This window comes from Akebia trifoliata, chromosome 7 (assembly GCF_017979445.1).
Source record: "Akebia trifoliata isolate Shusen 1 chromosome 7, ASM1797944v1, whole genome shotgun sequence".
Taxonomy (NCBI): domain Eukaryota; kingdom Viridiplantae; phylum Streptophyta; class Magnoliopsida; order Ranunculales; family Lardizabalaceae; genus Akebia; species Akebia trifoliata.
In genome coordinates, this window is record NC_141381.1 from 26,925,999 (window position 1) to 26,943,244 (window position 17,246).

At 33.4% G+C, this 17,246-nt stretch overlaps 1 non-coding gene across 1 annotated transcript; it reads left to right on the forward strand.

Moving 5' to 3' along the window:
• The first annotated feature begins 15,741 nt into the window (after positions 1–15,741).
• LOC147398670 (small nucleolar RNA snoR137) lies at positions 15,742–15,889 on the forward strand. Its single transcript, XR_015180221.1, has one exon. It is a non-coding gene; the product is annotated as a small nucleolar RNA snoR137 (small nucleolar RNA).
• Positions 15,890–17,246: the final 1,357 nt, after the last annotated feature.

The following is a 17,246-nucleotide window of genomic DNA, read 5'->3' on the forward strand; positions in this document are numbered from 1 at the left end:
AACATTATCAACGTCGTGGTTGTGATTATCGTCGTCATCATCATCATCATCAAAACTTTATTCAAAAAAATCGGTATCACTAATAAACGAATCTTGTTCTCAATTCAATTATTTTTAAAACCATTTCTTTTGTTAAGTCGTCGATCGAAACGTCAAGTTGCATTTCTCTAATTAGTAATTATTTTGACTTTAATTAAAAAAATATCCAAAACCTAGATTCCATTCAAACTTCCTACAAAAATCAATAAAATCATAGGGATCTTAGTCATTTATACATACAAATAAATAAATTTGTTTGAATGATTGATAATTTCACTCGATCTACTTTGTCCTATTCATTTAATTTATAACATTTTTCTTGTCTTAGTCTTCAATGTATAGTACTTCATTTTTTTTTCTTCTTTTAATCATTTTGATTAACCTTAATCAATCGATTACACCAAAAGAACGTACTATTAAATAATTTAGTAGTAGTTTCCTTGTTTTAACGAAGAATATAGACGCTTATAATGACAAATTAATTAAGATTAGAAAATTAAGATAAAATTAAGTGAAACACGTGGAGTTGTCTCCTTGTTAGTAAAATATCTACGTCGTATGTACTTGGCTTGGATTAAGAAGCTAATAAAATATATTATTAGTAGATTATTTGCACATTAACATTGAAATGTCCACTTGGGAGACTGTATTTAGTATTGCAATTGTGCCCCCATGAAGGGATGGCTAATCCAAAATTTAATAAGTTAGATGAGATTTTATCACTTTAGGAGCTGGTCAAGATGAAAGTATCATGGTTTTGAATGAAATAAAGAGGTGAGAAGTCCTTACTATCAATTATACATTAGAGGTTCGTAATTTGCACATTAAAAATAAACGAGAAAATGATTTCCCTTTGAAAATGCGATTTTCTGATCTCTAGCCTTTATTTGACACATTCTACCATACTTTTTATCCCCCTGCCCCCCACCTGTTTAGAGAGCTGCTATTAGCACCCCAACTTTTACTTATAACATCCCAATTTAAAAAAAATAAAATAAATAATTGAGAATGAGTAAAAGTTGAAGTACCATTAGAAGCTCTCTCTCTCTCTCTCTAATTTTTTTTTGCTATTTTTTTTTATTTAAAATTTTACATGAGTCTAATCATACTTATAAACACCTACTTAAATTGTTTGAACATTATGATAATGTTGAAATAATAATTTGAGATAACCTGTTGTAATGTTTGAATGGTGTGCTTTTAATCTTTAATTGGGTTTTCTTAACTAATTTAAGAGATTGGAGTGTAATAAGTAGAAGTTGAGGTGCCAATAATAGCTCTCTTTTTTTTCCATTGCATTTACTTACTATAACTTCATCCTAATAGTTTCATTTGGTCCAAAATTCATCCCAAAAAAAAAAAAAAAAACTATCCTACAGGTCACTAGGGTCTAGGGTTATAGCTGATTATATTATTCATACAATTAGTCAAATGTTAGTTTAATTACAGACTAGATCTAGATGGTTATCATGAAAGTCTTATAAAACCCAAAATTGAAAACATAATATATATATATATATATATACTTTTTACTATTCGGACGATGACTTCGACTTAGCAAACAATACATTTTGCCTTAATGGCAAAAACACCAGCATAATTTATATTAAATATTCGAGGTACCCTACCCAAATTTCTAAATTATGTGAAAAAATAAAATAACAAGAGAAAAACAAATGCACAAGGATTTGTGTGATTCGATAATATGCGTACATTCACAAAACATGAATAATCACTATTTTCTCATAAATTTTATAATCCTAGTGATATCTATTTATAAAATTGAGAGTTACTAAAACATGTAATACTCTCCAAAAATAGAAACATCCTGTGGACACGGGATTTACATCATTTTTTGAAACATCCCTCCACTTTGGGGTGTTTTGGAGTCGCCACCATTCATTTTTGGAAATGAGTGTGAATGGTAATTCGAAGTTGTATTTTTGAAAAATATGTCATTTTGACATTTTTTTATGACTCTCATAGGATAAGGTGCATGGTCCAACCTTTGATTCAAAGGTAAGGGGGTCCATTTATGGAGTAGGGAAGGTGTTAGGCACCCTACTCTATCCACATAATGTAGTAACCTCGGATTCGATTTTTTCAAATAAAAAGAAAATAAAATTGAAAAAGGATTCGATATGTGCCCTCAAGTGTGAGGGGTTTCGATGTTGGTTCAAATCATTGAGGACACCCTTATGAAGAAGGGGCCCTTTGATGATTTAAACCATAGTGGTGTGTGCAAATGTGTAGGAAAGAGGTGAGTAGAAGAGGGAAGTTGGGGGGTGTCTTTTTGTGAAACCCACCTTGACCTTCCTTGACTTCCTTTGACTTTCTTTAATGAGTCTTCTTTTTCTTTACTTGATTTGTTTGAGAGAAGGTTGAGAGTTGAGATGAGTTGAGAGTAGAGATAGTAGAATGGGTTAAGAGAGAAAGGTTGAGAGAGTGATTTCTTTTTTATCTTTTAGAGGGTTAGATATGGGATTTTTCATTAGGGATTGAGAGTTGGGAATGGTGGGATTTTTATAGAATTTGTGAGTTATTTTGAGGGGTAGAGTTGGGTGAAATGATGAGAAGTGATAGAATGGTGTGGGGTTTAAGAGAATGGTATGTGTAAATTGATGGGATTTGAGGGGTATTTGTGTAAGAAGGTTAAATGGGTGAGTTTTGACCCAAATGGTTTGGATCCAACCCAACCCATTTGGGTTGAGTGTTTGGTGAGATGAGTTTAAGATGGTGGTTGTGATTAAATGGTGTTTGGTTTAAGAGAATAGATGATTTAATGAGGTGGTTGATGATATTTTGGGAGGGTGAGGGAGATGATGACATGTGTTAAAGTAGGTGGAAATGAAGGGTGGAGATGAGTTGATGGGAAAGGATGAGTGTTTGATTTGAAAGGATGGGTGTAGGTGTAGATTGTAGAGATGGGTTTTGTAGGGAATGATGGGGGTAGATTAGGGGAGGGTGATAGGTTATACGTGTTTGATTTGAGAGAATGGATATTATAAGTTAGGGTTATGGGTTGAATTAATTTTTGGAGGGAAGTAATGGAGTTGGTTGGTTGATTAAATGAGGGAGGTGGAAGGGGGTAATGACATGTGTCATATTTGGTGATTGGTTGTGATGTTGGGCTTGGGTAGAGAGTTGGACTTGGGTAATGTGTTGGATTAAAGAATGGTTGGATTTTAGGTTGTAGGTTGGGCTTTGGTGTTTTGATGGGTAGGGTTAATTTAGATGGGCTTAGGTGATGGGTTTAGTTTGGGTTGGGAAGTGTAGGATAAGAATGAATTTGGGCTTATATTGGGTTGAGAGGGTAGTGAGGAATTTTTGGTCTGTGGGTCACGTGAGAAGCCTTGGGCCGCTTATTGAAATTAATATGACAAAATTTATTGGATTCTTGTAGGTTTAAGCTTCGGAGTCCATTTCAATTTTTGGGGCATTTTGCGTCGAGGTCCCGCTCAAATTTGGGTGTCTACACATCCAAAAATAAAAAAATTCTTTAAAAAATATGACACAACTACCCTTTTCGTATTTTTAAAAAAATTCAAGTAAAGGGTTCTATCCCCTTCACCCCCCCCCCCCCCCCCCGTTAACCAGGTAGTGAGACCTTTGCTAGGGGAATGCCCCCCTCATAACTTTGCATAGTGCAACATAATATAAGACATTTACACAACAAATGCTTATTAGATAGAACATTTGAATGATAGTTTCCTTAGTTAATTTCATTGGAAATTGATACAAAACAAACATTAAAGGTACAATTTCTATTGAGCTTAAGATCATAGTGAATCATGTTCTAAATGGAATGATGAATCATGTACTAAATGCAATCATTCCGGTTCATTGAATTTTTCCGTTGTGACTAACCAAATATATAATTTTTTTTATTTAACTTTTAGAAGTTGTTAATATTCTAATTGTACTTTGCGTTGTCAATTCTAATTCTAGGTTTTAGTTATATGTTTTTGAAACATATAGATTCTAAATAATATAATAATGTAAAAACACAAAGAAATTAAAAGAACATATTAATGACTGAGACACGAAAAAATTGTTATCCTTATAATCAAATTCGCATTCTTTTAAGATTATTTCCACAATGCAAAAAGCTCCAGAAAATCTTTTTATTTCCTACATCTCAACAATATGTTGTTGATGTGCATCAAACATGATTTGAGGATTGAAAAATCCGAAATTAATTGAATCTTTAAAAAGCTTACCACTCTTTCACATGATATGTAGTTGGGGGGATAGTCTAACAAATTATGAAGATGCTTTCATGGTGGCAATCCCCCGTAGAGTTGTGTATATAATTTCGTAACCCTACTTGACTTTTTGATTTGATGGTCTAAAGAGAATAACTTTCTAATTCTCTTTCTATACTTAAAATTCCAACTTGGAGGACAAATAATAATCAAGTACAACCAAACAACCTGTCTCCCTCCCTATCACATCTGAAAAGAGGCTTCTTCTAATCTTCTTCTTATTATTAATTATAATTGTTCTTGTTTAAAAAATAATAATAATAAGGCAAAGCAAAGGCAAGTGGTTGGATCCAGCAAAGAAGCTGAGAAAGCTTGAACAGGAGACTCTCAATCTCATTCAGCAAAACACGCTAAAGAAAGGTACAAAGACAGACCAATAAATACCCATCACTCGTCTTACTTTAGTGACACTTATCTATTGTTAAATAGAAAACATGGTCTTGTTTTCATCTCTCATCAGCCCACTCATGTCTCATATTCAATACAAGGAAGTCCACCATTGACCCTATTAATATTATATAATATAGAGAATTGAGAACACCTATAAGACAAGACTTGACGGAAAAACCCACATTTTTGTAGTGTAGAATAGTACAGTTGTTAATAAAGCATAAAGGGGTAATTTAGTTACAAATTTACAATACCCATTAAAAATACCACATTATATCAAAGAGAGAGAGGGAGAGAGTTAGTGTGTCTGTGTGTTATTGGTGTCACAGGTGTGCAAGTTGGCAAGTTGAGGTTGCAAAGAAGAGATTGGAAAGAGGAGCGGTGGTGTACCTGGTCGAATGTCAATGCTGATGTATGCCGTGGCCAAGGCCAAATGGCTCGTCTTTCCACTTCTCATGATCTCACCACTTTTATTTTATTATAAAAACTATAATATCCACAAAAGGGCTTGATTGAATATTTTAATGTTATGTGTTATATTTTATGTGTAATATTGTTATATTTTGTTTCTAATGTTAGTGTGATTTGATTTCGGTTAATAATAATGATTATCTATCTCACAATCAAAAACAGAAATCAATTAGAAGAAAAACCAATGCAAAATCTTTCTTGCAATTTTAAAAATCAGTTTTTTTTTTTAATATTACTTTTTGCGCTTAAATAATGTCTTTACTATTCTTAGGCATATAATATTTTGTATCAAGACCTGTGAAAACATGATTAACAAATATGCAATCCACCAAGTTTATAAATTCTAAAATCCAATGTTATGTGTGGTATTGTTTTGAATTGAAGTATCCCAATCTCTTAAAGCAGCTAACTAATCAGTGCCCTTCCCCTACATGCAACAGGTAATTTTTGAGATAAATTCATAAGGATGGTCGCTAAGAGGGGATTCAAACTCAAGACCTCTGCTTCTTTCGGTGTGATCTTGGTCATCTCACCAACCCTTAATGATTAAATCAAGGAAACATCAATAAGAGGGAAACCTCACATGTGCAAAAACGGGAGAAAAAATAAGTTTCGAACTCAGTTATTACACCAAGAATCAACCCCACCCCCCAATTGGTCCCTTGGAGAAAATTTTCTTGATCAAACTTAGATCAGTATATTTGATAAAGAAAATCTTAGAACATAAACAGGAGAAAAAGGCCAAGGGTAATTGTTAGTGACCAGAAAAAAAGGGTAAATTACACTGACTCCTTATAGTTTGGAATAATTCCATTTTGACCCACTAACGTTTTGATAATTGCAGTTACCTCTCTTAATTATCTAAGGGGCCACTTAACCCTTCCATTAAATTCTTTTTATAAAGATCATTTTGCCCTTTTTACAATGTTAATTCTTTTTTATAAACAAAAAATATATCTGAAAAAAATGAATTCAATAAATGCTTAGGCGGGGACATTATAATTATTGTTTTAAATTTTATTTTTTCTAATTAAAAATAATATAAAAGAAGAGAGTAAAATAGTAAATTTAACATCTAAATTTGAATTCCATCAATGAAATTATAAAAAATGTTAGGGGTCAAATATGGAATTATACCAAACTATAGGGGATCAAAATATAATTTATCCACACAAAAAAAGGATGTGGGCGAAAAATTGAATGACTCAGTTTACAGGTCCAGGACTGGTCCAAAGATCAATTGGTCTGGGCCTCCAAAAGGCAAAAATCAGGCCTGACCTGGGCCAGGCACACGGCAACTGTCATCAAAATTCTCTGGAATCAAATGGTCTCCTCCTACATTTATCAGTTATTATCCATACAAACTATTTCTAGTATAAATTGCTAAAATATCACTTTTAAAGAAGATAGGCCTGAACTCGATTTTTTTTTTTTTTTGTTTTGGGGGAGGGAGGGGTGGGGGTTGAGTCTTTAGAATAAGCTCGAGGTGAGTTGGATTAATTTCTTGAGATTCAAAGAATTTGTGAATGTTCCACTACCATCTTCACCAACTTCATCTCAATGTTACATAAGAAAACAACGAACAAACGTGTGGATTTGAAGATGCCACCTAAGTGAGACGGTGAAGTCTCGGATGTGTGATAATACAACAGACCTGCGCAGAATCAGGGAGGGAAACATTGGTTGCTGACGACTTAACTGTTAGAACAGCACGGAACAAGGTTGTATTTTGCCTCGCAGTATATCTACATATCAACGCATCCAAATACATTTATTCATGTTCACTCCAAATTTATTACTAGTCTTACTCAGCTATTTTGTCACCCCAAGATTTCACATACTTCAGTCCAAGCATCCTTGACAATAATACGACCTACTAGACATGAAAAATATTTCTACTAGTGTTTTTCAGTCCCACTGCACTCGTATTATTGAAACAACATCTGCCAAAGCTCAACTTGATCCTACTGAAGTTTGGGTAAAGACCGTCTCAGCGTTATTGCGGTAAGCTATGAATAAGCTTGTAAGACAGCCCAATTGAGTATGTGGGAAGATGAGATTCCACAGAATTCTTTGAGAGTGGAAGCCCCCTCACCCCATTCTAATGATTTTGAGCGAGATGAGTCTGCCCAAACCATCATACAGAAGGCATAAGGGAGAACGAATTTAGCTTCTTCCCCTAAATGCTCTCGTAGATCATTATCAAAAAAGACAACATTTTCTCCATAAACACCCAAGCAATAACAAAGAGCTTTTCAAGTGGTATCATAGCTCCATGGCATCTCCTACAACTTTTGACACATGAAGCACACGTGGAGAAAAATAAATACAATATTTAGATTATAGGCCATATATATATATATATATATATATATATTCTTGTCTGACAACCCAAACCATGGAATTTTTGGGCACGCCAGGCCTAAGAAACCAATGGAGAGTAGGGGACGAAGGCTTATGGTTGTTTTACATTTGACCTGACCCAACCAATCTCTTGAAATTAGAGAGACCCAGCAAAGGTGGATTTCAAGCTCTCAAAATTAGACAACATTTTGAACATTTGATCATGTTTTGCCATGGTTTCAAGGGAAAAGATTTCCAGCAATAACTTAACTGCGTTGAGTTGAATTATCTAGTTCTTTCAACCACTCTATTTAGTTTTCAAGGTATTGACATAGGGTTGGAGGGACAAAGAACCAAAAAAAAAAAAAATTCTAACGCTTATGTTTTTCTAGATGCAACTCAGGACCAAATAAATTGTTGATTAATGTATCAAACAGATGTTAAGAAACCAAAAGGCACAAATACTCACCCCTCATAAAACCTAATGGGATCACATTGTAATTCTTTTAACAACTTATCTCAATAATATAGAAGTGTAGGCATAATGAATTCTTCTTGGCTAGATTCTTCTACATACAACTCATAAATGATCAACCAGAGAATTTTTTATCGAAGAATTATCTTTAAAAAAAAAACCCAATTTAATCAAAAGTCGCTTCTACACATGGATGGTGACATGAAGGGAACATTCTAAAACTCAATAATTTATCTTGAAGAAATAAGTTTTTTCTTACCATATCCTTTGTATAGTGAAAAGTGGAGAGTTTGTTCATTATTTTTCCTTACATTGGGATTTTACCTGTGAGTTGTGGCATTGCTTCCTTAGGACTTTTCAGCATATCTTGGGATTTCCTGGTCTATGACAAACTTCTTTGAAGACTTGAACAATGAAACTTTAGGGAAGAGAGGTAAATTTTCTTGTAGGGCTTATGTTGAATCTTATGGCTTCAAAAGAATAAAATAATTTTTAGGATGAAGTTTGGCCGGCTTCTCAAAGTTTTTAGGTTATCTATCTCAAAAGCATTCAATTGGGCATTGTCATCAAAGACTTCAGTGATATTTTTTCGTTGAGTTTGAGATTTTGAGCATTAGTAGCAAGAGATAATTGGCAATGGTCCTAAACGGAAGAGTTCGATAAAACACAGAAATCTAGCTCCAGACTTGAGCAGAATTAGATTAACTTTCATAGTTGTTCTTTTGGCAATTTCGGTTAAGGCCACATTGTTGGAGATTTTAGGGGTGAGGAGGTGGTACATGAAACGGCTCGGGAGCCGAAACCTAATGTTTGAAGAGAAAAATAAAATAATTCGGCAACTTTGAATCTCAGGGACAGGCACCAGATGACCAGTATCTAAGAAAAAAAAGAAGTAAAGATTGAACCCAAATTTTCATTCATTGAAACTCCCATTTACATTAGACATACTTTATAAAACTGTATTTATATAGTCTTTTATCATACCCTAATTTGGTCAAATCAATAGTTTCCTAGAATTAATCTATTTATACTTAGTTCTTCCTCCTAAATAAATAAAATGTTTCCTAATTTCACTTACTCATTCAGATCCTATTAGAAATATAAGTTCCAAAGGACCCTAACTAATCTATTTCCAATCAAAACGCGAACAAGAACTAACAGCTTAGGCATACCCCTTAGAAATTTTCTTCTTTTTTTCTTTGGTATGCCCATCTACTTTGGTAACAGAACCATTAGGGTGTTGTGCAGTTTTACCAAATATCAATAAACGTCCATGATCCTACATGACTACCATAATGGTTTGAAGGAACTTGTCCTTGCAATCAGATAACCCTGATATTATTTCCTAGGAATTATGCCTTCAATCTTACTATAATATAAAATAGCAGTTATAACATGAAGAAATGTTGTCGAAGACGAGATAACTTTTGGCTTGCACATCCATCTTCATATCTTGTTCAACGCTCGGTTGCTTTAAAGAATATGTAATATAGCCATTAAATTTGCTCATCAAAATTTTATCCTTACATGTCCCAAAAAAGCTAATTTAATAATATAAAAAAAAACTCATCTAACACAAGTAACCAATCTAGCATTATCAATCATCAAGAAACTAAGGTAAATAAACTTAAACATTGGGCAAATATAACACAGAAATGTGAATTCAATTTATTTCAAATTCGATCCATGTGAGCATAGGAACAAGGGTGCCTAAATCCATACTTGTAATTGCGGTCAAGACATGTCACATGTACATACATTTTATTACCAAATACATCAATACATGAGTACATTGTATACACAAATGCACAAGCACACTTCGGATTAGTAGGGGTGTCAATGGACAGTCAAAATCCGACTCTAAATCCGAAAATTTTGGATTTCAAATTCGGATTCGGATAGTTTTTAATATCCGACTAATTTTCGGATATGGATTCAGATACCTTTATATACGTTCTACTAATATCCGATTCGAAAATCTTTATAATATATTAGTTAAAGATACTTTATTTTCTTTTAAAATATCTTGTGCAATGGGACTCTCTCTCTCCAGTAAAGACAAATCTTTGGAACTTGAGTGATTTCACCATAGCTCCATCCCTCAATGATGATTAGGATTTACTGGGATCTCACCATAGCTCCATCACCACGGTAGACTTCAAAGATTCACCATCACTAGTGTCCCTCGTTGTAGAAAACCTCATCCATTTCTACAGGGGTGGTGAATCATCTCTCTCTCTCTCTCTCTCCCCTTCAAGCTCTAGCCAAAAAACCCTTGATTTTTCTTTTAAATCCATTTTTCTTCAACCCATTATTTTTCAACCGACTAACCGTAGAAAACTTCATCGTTCTTTCTACCAAAAATTCCATCTTTTACTACCTCTCAATATGCTATCTTTCCTTGTGATTTGGAAGTTGAATTTAGGGTTGAAGATGACTGGGTTGGAGGGGGAAAATTTAGGGCTTTGGGCTTTGGGCTTTGGGTTATGGGTTGAAGATGAGGGCATTCGGTTCGGTTACAAATTAAGTCAAGGGCATGTTTGAATCAGAAATCTAATAAGTTAATCGAATCCGGATTCAAATGTTAATGTATTACATCCGATCAGATTTAGATTCAAATTTGGATATAAACATATCCGATCGGATAGATATCCGTTGACACAGCCCCACCTCTCAAACATTGTCTAACACCATATTTCCAAAACATGGGTAGCCTAAGTTCAGACAAGTAATTGTTGTCAATTACTTCTGGTTATTAAAGAAGGGTGGGTTGAAGTTGGCTATCTCCTTACAAGTTAATAAGTTGTGTGTGGACTCTGATTCTAAGCTTGATGTCCAATTTATCTCGGGTCAAGTTGTTATGCCTTGGTATGTAAGGAGGATGATGAACTCTATCAAGGAGATCTCAAGGTCATTTCAAGAGGTCAGATTCTCGTTTATCTATAAAGAAACAAACAAGGCTGCAAATTTTTTGGCGTCGAGGTTTAGATCCTTTCAAAGTTCAACTTTGTCTCTTTCTGAGTTCCCAACTCAGCTGCGTTCCATTATAAATGAGGATGCCGTGGGCAAATCCTACGTGAGATTGTAAATTTATTTTGTCGGTTGGGGGTCCACTAAATATCCCCCATTACCTTCCAAAAAAAAAAGTAATTGTTGTCAAGGAATTTCACATGAACATACATATTAGTATATTACTATGAAATAGCACAATGCATCTGTGCATGCCAGTATATACCAAGGGATCCTTTTTCTACCCTCCAAGGGCCATATAATAAAAGAGCTGCTATTGGTACCCCAACTTTTACTTATTACACCACAATTTCTTAAATTATTTATTACACTCCAATTAAAGATAAAAACACACTATTCAAACATTACAAAGGATTGGATCAAGTTACTAATCATCATTATAAGACTCATTCAAACCATTTCAATAGTTGTTTACAATTGGATTAGGCACATCTAAAATCTTAAACCTAAAAATATAAATCTAACAAAAAAAAAGAGAGAGAGACTGTTGGCACCCCAACTTTTACTTACTCTCAACCATTCAATAATGTCAAATTTCCTCACTTAAAACTTGTTGAAATGCTCCATATGCATTTGTAAAATGAACTTCACATAAAACCTTCAATAATTATTATAATAAAAAAAAACACATTTTACTCATTATAACTTCAAATCATCCCTTCAACAAAAAATGTATAATAAACAGATAAAAAATCTTTTGCCAATAAAAAACAAGTAGAGAAATAAAAATATTCCCCCAAAATCAATTCTCACCCAATGAACAACTAGGTCTTTCTCCGAAGACGTTTGGTTAGCTTCTTGTACTTGTGTTTGTTCATCTTCTTCTTCCTCTTCTTCTTGACACTATCTGCCCATACCGTCCTCGCATCGTCACCCGATCCGACCACCTCACCGGGCTCCTCCAATGGATTGAACCCATTTGCAGAAATGGGATTTAAAAAATACCCAAATGGGAAATTAGGGTACGATTGCAAGGGCTGAGACAAGTTGATGATTTGATCTTTGTTTAGAGAATCCAAGAGAGGGTTTAGGTTATTGGGGTCGTTGGGTTTGATTTCAGTGAGATGGGTTTGGTGAAGTAGGGAAGTAACAGAAAGGTTTGATGGTTGAGGGTTGTTGAAGCTTGTGATGATTCTTAAAGATGAAGGTTTTCTCAGGAGTTTGTGAAACACGCCTGCCATGGAGAGGGTTTGACTTGAAGAGTGAAGAAATTATTTCCCCTGTTCTCAAACCTTTTTTTTTTTCTTGTTCTCATCAGTTATTCTGATTATGGTTCGAAGAAGTTGGAAAGTTAGGGATGGAACAACCCTAGACCAACCTATTCTTCAATTTATTTTGATGGGTTGCCCAATTTCAAGTCCTAATCATCACTAAGACGAAGCCCAACCCAACCTTAGGCCTAGTAACAAAACCTCTATTTAAACACACACACACACACACACACACACAAAAGGACATAAAAAGGTAATTTTCGTAAATGATTTTTTTTCTTTCTTTCTTTGAATTGTAATTTGAAGAGAATTATTTGAACAAGATGGAATTGCAATTTGAGCTATAAAGTGCATATAAGAAAGTTATGAATTGAAAAAAGAAAAATCTAACAATCCAACCATTAGCAAGGTATTAAATTTTGATTTTAATGTTAATTTCACGAAAAGTTTGGATATTATAAAAAGAGTCGTGATTTTTTGACTTGAAAATTTCCACTGGGTCTATATGCGGGTGACGTGATAAGGGCACAGAACTATAGATCTTTTTCTTCGAGATACACAAGGAAAAAGATCAATGATTCTGTGCTCTTGCCATGTCAACCGAGTATAGACCGAGTAAAAAATTTCAAGCCAAAAAATCACTAGTGTTATAAAAATGATGGAAACATTGAGAAAATTTTCATTATAACTATCGGAAATGATAAAGCTGACTTGAAAACACACTCATAGATCATCAAACTACAGTAAACAATAAATTGGCATGAAAAGACTCATAGATCATCAAAAACAACAAAATTATTTGTAAAAATGAGAACAATAACATCATACTAATTACACATGCCCTCACATTAAAATATTCGCTTAAATAAACAGACTATCGTGTACTAAATTAACACATTATTAGATATTTAATTTTAAATACTTATAAACAAATTATTAATTAAATAACCAAGTAATAACAACATGGACAATTATATGTGTGTATGCTTTTAAGAACATACTCATATGCTTAGAATAATTGAATTAAGATTATATAAAAATATTTAATTAATAATAAAAAAAATTTAAAGGATAAATATTTTGAGTAATATACATGTCCATAGCAAATCCCAATTTTTGGAATATGGCTGTCGGATGATGAATTTACAAGTCCTTTCTACAAGCAATTTATATATATATATATATATATATATATATATATATATATATTTTAAGGGACTGATTAGTTGCAGACCATTGGCTGTTAGATGTTACTCCCACCCCAATCTTACAAAGAAATAAGGTTTTTTTATTTTTTATAATCTCTATCTAAACCTACTATTTGCAATTCTTGCGGGTAATCCCTACTTCTGTAAAAGGGTATGGGTGGAACCAAGATTTTATTTTAGTGGGGCAAATTATATTTAATGGTACAGTTGAAGAGCTTGCATATGAATGTATTTTGGGGAGAAATTCAAAGGTTTTTGGATAGAAATTGAAGAAAAGGATCTTTAGGCCATTTTCAATTAGTCTATGAGAGAAGGCCTAGGTAGAGGCAATGTTAGCTTCGAAGAATTGAAGGGGTGGGTGGAGAGGAGGTGGGGTGTAAAAATTGTAGGGAGGTGAGGTAGTGGGGGCAAATGGGCTATGTAATTAGTTAAAAATTCAAGGTATCTCAAATTAGAGCTAAATGTAAGGTTATTTAAAATCATCTGAAAATGTTTTGTGAGGGTAATTGCCACCACTGACTCCTTATTAGCTTTGCCCTAGGTAAAGGGCTACCATTGCAAAAGATAAATGATCAAATGGTGATGAGATGCACTTCTAAGCAAAATGGAAGGTAACATATTGGTGTAGAGTCTCCAATTTTTCATTTTTTGGAAGAGGAAGAAAAAAAAAATTTAACATTTTTTACTTTTTATTTTTTAGTGCAATCATACAAATGGAGCGCAACGAAGATTTTTTCATTTGATGGGGTACATTTGGTAATGAGTGAACTAATACTAGTCGCTCCCTTTTTTATTTTTTATTTTATCAATTATTTTAGAATAATTTATTAGCAAATAATATTTTGATTAGTATTCATCAAAATATTTTCTGCATTTTTATATGTGAAATTTGATTATTTCAATCAAAATTTACTACTAGTCAAAATATTTAACAGAATGAACAATGACTTCATTAGGAATGTTCCTCTAGGTGCCTAGATGAGTTGGATAACTTTTATGTCATTAGAACATTGAGGGGATTGATTTGGGAGCTTGCCACTTGACTAGGTCACAGATGAGGTATTCTCTAGGGTTGCAACTTGGGTAGGCCAAACTTGATCGGGGACTTAAGCGAGTCCCTTGTTGATTATATTAAGACAAGACAAAGCTTACAAAGCACACCCCTTAAAAGGAAATAAATAAGAAAGAACCAACAAGTATTACATTCTCGAGAAACTCGTTCTTATTGCATCATTTCTAATGATCTTTTGAAGATCTAAAAGATACTCCTCTGACTCCAAAATCTTTTTCTCCTTTACTAAGAAGAAGAGAGGCAAGAAAAGAATATCGACTATTTTATTTACCTCTTTAAATTTGAAATCAACATGGTAGTGGTTGCAACTTGTCATCAAAACTCGAACATTCTTAACTAATTTAAATGTTAACCATGGTTTCACACACTCTTAATTGATAATCTAAACAACAACTTTGGAGTCAGAGACAATAGACATGTTTGAGAATCCTCTCACTAAAGCAAGTTCGAGGCCTTTGAGAATAACTTTAAGCTCATGAACTAAATTAAGATTTTTGTCAGTTATCAAAGCAATAGCTACAATGGGCTTGCTATCCATGTAGTCCCATTGTTGCCCATAGTTTTATAAGTCATTATCATCATTACTAAATTATATCTAATATTAATTTGAAATGAGCCAACCCGACTTGGATTGAGCATTGCTACCTTAGGTCAGGTTTGGGCATGATCATAGTTTGGTGTTTGTTTAAATTTGGGTTGGGCGTGGGTTGATCCAAACCGCCTATTTTGTTCATTTCTTGCAAGCTCATCACAAGTTTTAAGGGGGGTATTTTGGTCATTTAAATCGTTATTAGGGTTTACTTTTGGCCTATAAAAAAAACCCCTCTAATCGAATCGAATGACCGTCTTGTGTTCAGACTTTAGGTATTGTGAATTTCATTCTTTGTTCAGTGTTTCTCATCTCCATCTTTTATCTTCTTCATTCTTTTAGTGAGAATTTTTTTTAGAGAACTTTTTTAGGGTTTCGCTTTTGATAGGCGTTGCGTTCGTCTTGAAAATTGGTTTTAGACGGACGTGTCAACGAAAGCGTAAATAAACAAAGTGTTCCACTTTGGGCAATGCCGACCTCTCTCTTTTTCTTTCAGAAAATAGCAGCTACTGTGTAGTTGTTTCATGGTCTGCTTTGTGTCATTCATTTCTTATACACACAAACGGAAGAAAACAAGAATATTTTCCCCCAAATTTCAAAAAAAGATTTGATTTTTAATGGGTAGGGTTTGTGAATTTAGGGTTGGTTGTTGCTTCTTACTGGTGAACTCCCCTCTATTAAAAATGGGGATGTTGATGTTTCCGAAGCATAGATTAATTAAGAATATCTTGCCAGTATTAAACAGCATGGTGTGTTAATCTCTATTGCACCTTGTTACCTGTCTCCTGGTACATTTTTTTTTTCCTTCAATTTTTCATATTTTTTTCGTTTTTAGGTTTTGTTTTTCAAGATTCGATGTGATGCCTTTATCTGTGTTCAAATGTTTGATACCTTAAACTCAATTTTTTGATCAATTTGAAATTAATGGAATTTGAAATTCTAGGTAATGAAACAGATCCCTAAATATCATCTTTAGATCAAGGGAATTCAGTTGTTTTCACAATCAAAACAAGTTGCAATCATGAAAATTGATCCCCGTTTTTGTTCTTCATTTGGCTCTTAGATCTGTTGAAAAGCTTTTGTTTCATCTTGGTTCAGGAAAAAATATCAAAGTGTATGATATCTAATGAAATTGGAGTTGGAATTGAGATGTAATTCAAAGGGAAAGATATTAAAATATCTGTATTTTTTTTTTTTTTTGTTTAATATCTTATATGGATGATTTGATCTATGAGGATCATGATTGGGAATTGTTTGATCCCCCTCTCATGCGGAAAAACACTTAATTTAAATAAGGGCTGTTATTTGAAATCTTAAGGTTTGTGTGTCAGTTGTGGTGGTGGTGGGAGCATGAATAAAAATTAGTGGATATAATTTTCCCACTGTTCCAAAATAAAAGTTGCATTTTAGTGGACTTTAAGATGAGATTAGATTTTTATTTTTCATGGAAATAAACCTAATCAAGCAGGGGAAAATGTGTTTTTTATTTTTTAGTTTTTGGTATTATGAAAAATAGAAAGAGCTGGACTGTATACACCCACTTCATTGTTTTCATCCATCATCCTTGGCATGATTTTTAAATTCGGTATCACATCTCATCTCGTCTCGTTCAGTTTTAATATAGAGTTGATTTGGATGATACGTCTTGTCTCGTTCGATATTAAGACATTAGTTTTTAACTATTTAAAAAATCTGAAAAGTTCTAACAAAATTCAAATATAATTCTTATTAAAAAATAAATTTTAAAAAATATAAAATTAAAATAAATCGATTTGAGGGTGAAAGAATAGAGGGTTGAGGCTTTAACTTGTTTGTCTTGGTTAACTCATACGTCTTGTTTAACTTGTGAGTTAATCATTTTTTGCATTGTCTTGTTTGTATCGTTTGAGATATTGGAAAATATCATCCTAGACGACTCGTTTACTTCACGATATGTGGTCGTATCAAAATACTTTGTGAGTTGGTCTTGTTTAATTTCGATATCGAGTTAACTCGGATAATACGTCTCAGTCTCGGATGAGTTTAAAAATCATGATCCTTCGTGATTCTTAAATTCCTCCTCTCTCATTTGTATCTCACTTTCTAATTTTTCTTCTTTAAACCTACATAAGTTTCAAGTAGGGTTTTCTCGTACAAAAAGCAATACCCCTAAA